Here is a 7859-nt window from a genome sequence, read left to right as displayed (position 1 = left end):
TGCTGTTCAATGATCTCAAATAAGTAACTTACTACCTACTGAGATACTTACACTAATAGTGCTACTGTTCAAGGATCTGAAACAAGCAACTTGCTACCTACTCAGATACTGACACTGATATGGCTACTGTATAAGTATCTCAAATAAGTAACCTGCTACCTACTGAAATACTAACACTGATAGTGCGAATGTTCAAGGATCTCAAATAAGTAGCCTGAAACTTACTGAGATACTGACACCAATAATGCTAGTGTTCAGTTATCTCAAGTAAGTAAACTGCTACCTAATGAGATATCGACATTGATAGGGCTACTGTTCAAGGATCTCAAGTAACCTGCTACCTACTGAGATACTGACACTGATAGTGCTACTGTCTAGTATCTCAAGTAAGTAACCTGGTACCTACTGAGATACTGACACTGATTGTGCTACTTTTCAAGGATCTGAAATAAGTAGCCTGCTACCTACTGAGATACTGGCACCAATAGTGCAACTGTTGAACGATCTCAGAGAAGTAACCTGCTACCTAAAGATATACTGACACCAATATTGCTAATGTTGAAGGATCTTAAATAAGTAACCTGCTACTTACTGAGATACTCACACCAATAGTGCTACTGTTCAATGATCTCAAATAAGTAACCTGCTTCCTACTGAGATACTTACACTGATAGAGTTACTGTTCAAGGAACTCAATTTAATAACCAGCTACCTACTGCAATACTGACACTGATACTGCTACTTTTTAAGGATATCAAATAAGTAACCTGCTACCTACTGAAATACTGACACAGATAGTGCTACTGTTCAAGGATCTTAAATTAGTAACCTGCTACCTACTGAGATACTGATACTGATAGTGCTACTTTTCAAGGATCTCAAATAAGTTAGATGCTACCTACTGACATACTGACATTGACAGTGCTACTCTTCAAGGATCTCAAATAAGTAACTTGATACCTACTGAGATACTGACATTCATAGTGCTACTGTTGAAGGATCTCAAATTAGTAACCTGCTACCTACTGAGATACTGATACTGATAGTGCTACTGTTAAAGGATCTCAAATAAGGAACCTGCTACATACTGAGATACTGACACTAATAATGCTTCTTTTCAAGCATCTCAAGTAAGTAACCTGCTACCTATTGAGATACTAACATTGATAGTGCTACTGTTGAAGGATCTCAAATGAGTAACCTGCTAACTACTGAGACACTGACACTGATAGTGCTACTTTTCAGGTATGTTACATAACCTGCTACCTACTGAGATACTGACACTGATAGTGCTAGTGTTCAAGGATCTCAAATAAGTAACCTGCTATCTACTAAGTTACTGACAAGGATAGTGCTACTTTTCATGCATCTCAAGTAACCTACTACCTACTGAGATACTGACACTGAAAGTGCTACTGTTCAAGTATTTGAAATAAGTAATCTGCTACCTACTGAGATACTGACACTGATAGTGCTACTGTTCAAGGTTCTCAATTACGTAACCTGCTACCTACTGAAATACTGACATGGATTGTGCTACTGTTCAAGGATCTCAAATAAGTAACTTGCTACATACTAAGATACTGATACCAATAGTGCTACTGTTCAAGGATCTCAAATAACTAACATGCTACTTACTGAGATACTGGCACTGATAGTGCAACTGTTCAAGGATCTCAAAAAAATTAACTCCTACCTTCTGAGATACTGACACTGATAGCACTACTGGTCAAGGATCTCAAATAAGTAAAGTACAGTTATGTAAACTTACCATAAATGTAGATGTTTGAGTGTATTCACTGTTGCAGTCATTACATTTGGCTAATCTGCTGACAGGTTGCCCTCAGTCAGCCTGATTAACAAAGTCTTGAGTCCTGCGTCAGTTGTTGTCTCTTCTTCCATGACGTCAGGTCGTCAGGGGTATAAAACATGCAGCTGATGCCATTACATCAGTTTTTCTTGCCCAAGATATCAGGTGCCCCCCAAATGGGGAGCAAAAAAAAAAAAAAAAAATATATATATATATATATATATATATATATATATATATATATATATATAGAGATATATATCAGTATATAATTTAAAACACAAAAAATATACCTCCATACAAAAGCAAATACACCCAAAAAGGCTTTTAAGCATAGTCAAAGAAAGGAGAGGTATAGTAAGAGAAAAACAGGGGGCTGGAGGGTGGGTAACCAGGACTGCAACAGTGTATACACTCGAACATCTACATTTATGGTAAGTGTACACAACTGTACTATGTTCTTCGTGTTTCACTGTTGCAGTCATTACTTATTACATTTGGGTAGAATCCCAAAACTATTTTTGGGAGTACAGATTCATACAGCATTAGGAGCAGCTATAAGGCCCTGCAGGACAGCAGTGGCAAAGCCAGCTCTGGATTTAGAGAAGAGAAGTATATGGTAATGTTTGGTGAACGTATGAATTGAGCTCCAGGTAGCAGCTTCTAGAATGTCTCTGGTAGGAACCCCTCTGAGAAAGGCTGCAGAAGTAGATGCAGCCCTGGTGGAATGAGACCTGATCCCCTTGGGGATAGGTTTACCATGGTGCATATAGCAGAAACAAATGCAATGGGTTATCCATTTGGAAATAGTCTGCTTTGAAATAGCCTTTCCCTCTGCCCCTGCAGCAAATGCCATCAATAGTTGTTCAGATTTTCTTAGAGATTTCGTCCTGTTTAAGTAGAATCTAAGTTGTCTGTGTACAGCCAATGAATGCAGAATTCGCTCACCCTTGTTCTTTGGATTGGGGAAGAAAGTTGGCAGATGAATGGTCTGATTAAGAGCCACACTGGATACCACCTTAGGCATGAAAGATGGATTGGTCCTGAGAGCCACCCTGTCCGGATGAAAAATAATGAAAGGCTCCACTGCCATAAGAGCCTGTCATTCTGAAATCCTTCTAGCTGAAGTGACTGCTAAAAGGAAAGCTGTTTTCCAGGAGAGAAATTTTAGGTCTGCAGTAGCAGCTGGCTTAAAAGGAGGGAGAGTGAGTTTTTCCAAAACATAATTGAGGTCCCATGCAGGAGTTGGTGCTGTCCTGGAAGGTCTTAAATTATTGGCCCCGCTGAGATACTGCTTTAGCAGAGGATGAGAGAAGAGGGGAGGTTCTGTGTTGTAATGAGCTGAAATGTCAGAGGCATGGATTTTTATGGAAGAAAAAGATAGGCCTTTGTGAAGCATCTCAGTTAAGTATTGCAGAATCTGAGGAATATTGGGCATTGCTGTGCTTATTCCTTGTGATTGGTTCTAGGCACAGAATCTTTTCCATTGGTCAGCATAAGATTTTCTAGTACTAGGCCTTCTAGCCTCTAAAATTACATCAATCACTGGTTTGCTGAGGGATGCCAAGGGTGAAATTAGTTGATTAGCCACACTGCAAGATTCAAAGTTTGGAACTGAGTGTGCAGAATTTGGTAGTTCTGCTGAGACAGTAGGTAAGGTGTCTGAGGCAGATGCCATGGAGGAAGGTGTGACACATTGCACAGGAATGGGTACCAGTGTTGGCGAGGCCAGTCTGGAGCAATCAGAATCATTTTTGGTTTGTCCTGTTTGACTTTTAGTAGAACTTTGGAGAGCAGAGGCAGAGGGGGAAAGGCATAGACTGATAAGTTTTTCCAACTGAATGATAGAGCATCCACTTTCCAAGCTTTTTTGTCATGAATTCTTGTGCAGAATTTGTCTGATAGTTCTGGGGTGAGGCAAAAAGATCTATGTCTGGGTTCCCCCATTTGCGTGTCAACGTGTTGAAAACTTGTGGTTCCAATTTCCATTCGTGTGGGTCCATAAGATTTCTGCTTAGTTTGTTTGCCAGAGTATTTAGCTTTCCTGGCAGGAATTGAGCTTGTAGTTGTATTTGATAGGTCAGTGCCATGTTTCAAAATGCCATGGCTAGTCTGCAAAGGGGGTAGGAATGTGTACCCCCCTGCTTGTTTATGTACCACATAACTGTGATGTTGTCTGTCTTTATCATTAGTTGTCTTGGATGAAGGTAGTCCTTGAAGGCTGTCAGAGCATTCTGTACAGCTAGCATCTCTTTCTGATTGATATGTAGGTGCATTTGAAATGGGCTCCATTTGCCCTGAATGCCAGATGAGCCCCCAAGCATAGTCTGATGCGTCTGTTGTTGGGGTTTGGGTGGAAGGGGGTGGAGTGAATGGCAGTCCCTTGTTTTGGTGGCAGGCCTCTGCCCACCATAGGAACTCTAGTTGCACGCAAGGTATAATAGGAATCAGTGTTTCCAGGCTGCAACAATGTTGACTCCATAAACTTTTTAAGTACCACTGAAGTTTCCTCATATGCAGTCTTGCATATGGAATTAGAAGAATGCAGGAGGCCATGAACCCCAAGGCCTGCATAATTTGTCTTGCAGATAGCTGGGTTTTTGTGGCCACCTGTTTGAAGTAAGTCATCAATTGAATTTGCTTTTTTGGCATAAGGTAAGTCATCTGAGCAGTTGTATTCAAGCTTGCACCCAGGAATGTAATTTTTTGAGAGGGTATCAGTTGTGATTTCTTTTCGTTTATGGTGTACCCTAGACAAGTTAGAACCCTTTTTACAAATGCCAGATGCTTTAGAAGAATGTCCTTGTTTTCTGCCTGAATTAAACAATCGTCCAGGTATGGATATATTTGAATATTTCTTTGCCTGCAAAATGTAATTACTGGTGCCAGGCACTTTGTGAAGACCCTGGGTGCAGTAGATAAGCCAAAGGGCAGTTCAGAGAACTGGTAATGCAAGTAGCCTGCTTTGAAGCGGAGGTATCTTCTGCAAGATTCCCTGATTGGGATATGCAGGTAAGCCTCTTTTAAGTCTAGAGTTACCAACCAGGCATCTTTGCCTAGCATAGGTAGTAACCGTTGAAGAGTCAGCATCTTGAATTTTGGAATGTCCAGAAATGTGTTTAATGTGGATAAGTCCAGAATTGGACACCATGATTTGTCTTTTCTGGGTACCAGGAAAAGTCTGGAATAGAAACCTTGTCCCTTTTCCTCTTCTGGTACTGGTTGAATAGCCCCCATGTTCATGAGGGACAGAACTTGCTTCTGTGCCTCTGCCCACTGATTTGGGGGCAGATCTGGCCATCCGTTTAGGATTGGCAACATGTGGAAGTGAAATCTGTATCCCTGGGATACTATATTTAAAACCCATTTGTCATGGGTAATAAGTTGCCAGTTTCATGCATGAAGTGCTAGTTTTCCCCCAAAGGGGTGGCTAAGAGGTATGTGCTTGGTGATTGTAGAGGGAAGTCATTGAGACTGTTTATCATAGGGAGGTGCCTTGTTGCTTCCAGATTTGGAGGTGGAGGCACCCCATTGTTTTGTTCCAAAAGTTCCTTGTGACTGTAACCTGAAGCCTTTGGAATGTCTTGATTTGACTTGAGCAGCTCTCAAGGGGACTGGAAAGGACCAGTTCTTAGTAGGCCAGTGCCTACTAAATCTTGGAGGTTGCACTTGTAAGAAATCTTTCACAGTTTGCATAGATTTAGCTTTATCTTCCATATTTTTTAACACTTCTTCAGCCTTATTACCAAACAGACGGTCTTGTTGTAAAGGAGCATCCAACAATTTTGCTTTAACATGGTCAGGCAGAGTTTGCTCTTTGAGCCAAGCATGCCATCTTAGCACAGATCCAGTTACAGCAGCCCTGAAGGAGTCCTCCAAGGAATCAAAACCACATTGCAAAGTATGTTTTCCAACTTGTTCAGCTGAATGCAATAAATCCTGCAATTCTTTATTTTCCACACAGTCAGAGATTAACATCATTTTCTGTTTAAGTAGTCCCATGATATGCTGTTGATATTTAAGCATATGAAATTGACAGTTTAAAGCCCTGATTGCCAAGGTTGCAGACGTGTAAACCTTCTTACCCCATCTATCCAGCGCGCTGGAATCTCTATCAGAAGGGGTAGGATTTTTGGCAGTAGAGGCCTTAATGCCCTTGGGCCCCTGAGAAATGGTTTCAGGATCAGCAATAGGGTTTTTGAAAAGAAATTTGTGGGAGTCAGTAACCCTGTAGTATCTGTCTGGCTTATAAGGAGCCAGAGGTAGAGAATCAGGAGTCATACTAGATTCTGAAAAAACATCATCAACAATGTCTAGAACAGGAGGTATAGCCAAAGGCCTATGCTGAGGAAATAGAACAAAATCCCTAAGTCTCTTTTTAGATTCAGAGAAATCCTGACTTTCCCAGTGGAAATGTTCCCTTAAGGCATGGAAAGTTTCCCCAAAAGAAAAATCCTCAGGGGAAGAGGCAGAAGGAATGGAATTCTCTGCATCAGAGTCCTCATAAGTAGGAATAGACAAATCCTGTTCATTAGAAGAGTCAGAAGAAATAGAATCCTGTTCAGAAGATTCATAATCAATGTCTTGCCTAGGCCTCTTGGAAGGAGGGGGTTGGCTACCCCTGATCAGAGTAATTAAATCTTCAGCCATTTTGATCATTTGTTTTTTAGGCATATGGGCCTGCACATGTGGCCCAGGCATCATTTTTTTAGACATAGATTTAGATTTTGGCCTTAGTTTTGAAGATGGTGTCAGTCTAATATACAAATCTGTAGGCCTGAAAACACTCTCAGAAGATGGTGCCTGCACAGTGGCTCCGGACCCATCTAAGATAGAAACATCCACGGGTTCCATAATTGAAGCATCTCGTGGCATACCAGACTCTGAATGGGTCTGTAGAGGCCTGCGAATCAGAAGTAGCGGGTATAAGGGGCTGAGAAAGCACTTCACTGATTACCGGTGAACCGGCGACTGGCTTAGGAGAAGCGTCGTCATCGGTTTTTGACATCGATGGTCTGTCTCTGTCTTTTTCTTTGAGTTTTTTAGGTATTCCGGTAGTCGGATTGATAACCGACGACATTTCTGGTTAGTTAAATCTTGGGCCAAAATATTTAGTGGCAAAAATATACCGACATTTAATTGTGCATTGATTAAATTTAGAACAAAATTGACAGCAAGACACATTGTGGTCAGGGCCTAGGCAAGGAATACAGTACAAATGAAAATTATTATGAGGTATTTGCTTCCCACAAGTTATGCAAATATTAACTTTTACTGACATTGGTAAGGAGCAAGAAAAAGTTTCCCCAATGCGGTACTTAGCTTTTAGTAGAAGACTTTGGTTCTGAAACTCGAAAATGAAAATTTCAGGAGTCGGCTGACCGGCACTTGTGAACTGCTTCTGCTTCGGACAACGCACGGCAAGAAAGACTGATGTAATGGCATCGGCTGCATGTTTTATACCCCTGACGTCGTGGAAGAAGGGACAGCAACCGATGCAGGACCCAAGACTTTGTTAATCAGGCCGAAGGAGGGCAACCTGCCAGCAGATTACCCAAATGTAATAACTGCAACAGTGAAACAAGAAGAACATACTGATGCCTTCTGAGATACTGACACTGATAGTGCTACTGATGAAGGATCTCAAATAAGTAACCTGATACCTTCTGAAATACTGACACCGATAGTCCTACAGTTCAGAGATCTCAAATAAGTCACCTGCTATCTACTGAGATTTTTCAAGCATCTCAATTAACCTGCTACCTACTGAGATACTGACACTGATTGTGCTATTGTTCAAGGATCTCAAATAAGTAACTTGCTACCTACTGAGTCTCACACTGATAGTGCTGCTGTTCAAGGATCTCAAAAAAGTAACCTGCTACCTACTGAGATACTAACATTGATAGTGGTACTTTTCAAGCATCTCAAGTAACCTGCTACCTACTGATATACTGACACTGATAGTGCTACTTTTCAAGGATCTCAAATAAGGAAACTGCTACCTATTGAGATACTGACACTGATAGTGCTGCTGTACTAAGACCTC

This window comes from Protopterus annectens, chromosome 10.part0 (genome assembly GCF_019279795.1).
Source record: "Protopterus annectens isolate FY-2018-M chromosome 10.part0, PAN1.0, whole genome shotgun sequence".
NCBI lineage: Eukaryota > Metazoa > Chordata > Ceratodontiformes > Protopteridae > Protopterus > Protopterus annectens.
Note: the sequence above shows the minus strand (reverse complement) of the source record.